General features: G+C 54.8%; 1 long non-coding RNA gene across 1 annotated transcript in view; it reads left to right on the forward strand.

The window, feature by feature from the left end:
• The first annotated feature begins 147 nt into the window (after nucleotides 1-147).
• Nucleotides 148-1,539, forward strand: part of LOC108800916 — a 12,981-nt gene continuing 11,589 nt past the window's right edge. Inside the window, exon 1 of the long non-coding RNA XR_001942124.1 lies at nucleotides 148-214. This is a non-coding gene — a long non-coding RNA (uncharacterized LOC108800916). The remainder of the gene's footprint in view (nucleotides 215-1,539) is intronic.

The following is a 1,539-nucleotide window of genomic DNA, read 5'->3' on the forward strand; positions in this document are numbered from 1 at the left end:
CACATTGTATGATTGTGTCACATTGTATGATTGTGTCACATGTGTGTGCTATGAGCGGGAGCGGTACATCGTCACCTCCGGCGCGTTTCGCTCTCCTCATCAGCTGCCAGGAAATGAGAATATTTTTGTGTTTCCTTCGCAGCGCCTTCAAAGCGTGTCACCCGAAGATTAAGAGTTTCTTCTTTGCGACGGATTGTCTGGAGGAGATGAACAGGTAGGACGAGAGAACCGAAGGTGCGTGCTCATTGTATAACGCTCGCCCGCGACACGCCGCAGTACTCCGGGAACCTGCTGCTGGCGGCCGGCCATTGTCGGGGGAGGGTTGTGTCCGGGAAATACAATGTAACATTCTGAAGGAAAATACCCCGAAATCAGAGAGAACAGTAAAGAGGACCTGTCCATACAAGTCTGCGAGAATAAACTCCTGACACATCATTTTCCCCTCATCAGCCTCCCCTCCCCCCAGTGATCAGCCTGCTGCAGGCAGGAGGAAGCATTTCCTCAGTCTCCCCTCCCCCCAGTGATCAGCCTGCTGCAGGCAGGAGGAAGCATTTCCTCAGTCTCCCCTCCCCCAGTGATCAGCCTGCCGCAGGCAGGAGGAAGCATTTCCTCAGCCTCCCCTCCCCCCAGTGATCAGCCTGCTGCAGGCAGGAGGAAGCATTTCCTCAGAGATCAGTCTGCTGCAGGCAGGAGGAAGCATTTCCTCAGCCTCCCCTCCCCCAGTGATCAGTCTGCTGCAGGCAGGAGGAAGCATTTCCTCAGCCTCCCCTCCCCCAGTGATCAGTCTGCTGCAGGCAGGAGGAAGCATTTCCTCGGTCTCCCCTCCCCCAGTGATCAGACTGCAACATTTTAATTTTCCAGCAGGTCAAAAGGTGAGAGGCTGCAGCAAGGGGCTGATCTGTGTCATGTGATCTCAGCTTGGGAGAATGAATCTCTCTCCCGCTGTGATTTGACAATGAGATAAGCCCCGCCCTGTTTTATACCATGTATCTGGATCGGAGGCCGCCGTCCTTTACGGAGGAAATATGAAAAATCGATCAAATAATTTCCCGTGGACTTTGCGGCGTCCCTCCGAGCAGTAAATAGAACGCAGAGTTTACGTCTCGTCTCCTTATATTTGTTTTTTTCCGGCGGGTGTCAGAGAGTCGACTGGATTGCAGATGACACGGCTGTCACTTAACCGCGTGTGATATCGGCGGCGCGCAACGGCGGCGGTGACATTGCAGAGACAGCGCGGAGGGGCGACACCTCGGTGATTGTCATCTCGCATTGTGTCTGTGACATTCCCGCTAATGGGACGGCCTCACGAGGGAGAGCGACAGCGTGACATGAATCCGCAGGAAACAAAACAAAACGTCGCTCTGGAGAACGGCGCGCGCCGCACACACACGCCTGACCGCCAACAGGATGATGGCGGGGCCAGATTGTCACCTGAACTCAGGAGGGAAGGACGGAGGTCAGATAGAAGACTGAAGGGGAGGACGGAGGTCAGATAGAAGACTGAAGGGGAGGACGGAGGTCAGATAGAAGACTGAAGGG

Source organism: Nanorana parkeri, unplaced genomic scaffold (genome assembly GCF_000935625.1).
Source record: "Nanorana parkeri isolate BGI_ZX_2015 unplaced genomic scaffold, ASM93562v1 scaffold2165, whole genome shotgun sequence".
In the NCBI taxonomy this organism is placed as follows: Eukaryota; Metazoa; Chordata; class Amphibia; order Anura; family Dicroglossidae; genus Nanorana; species Nanorana parkeri.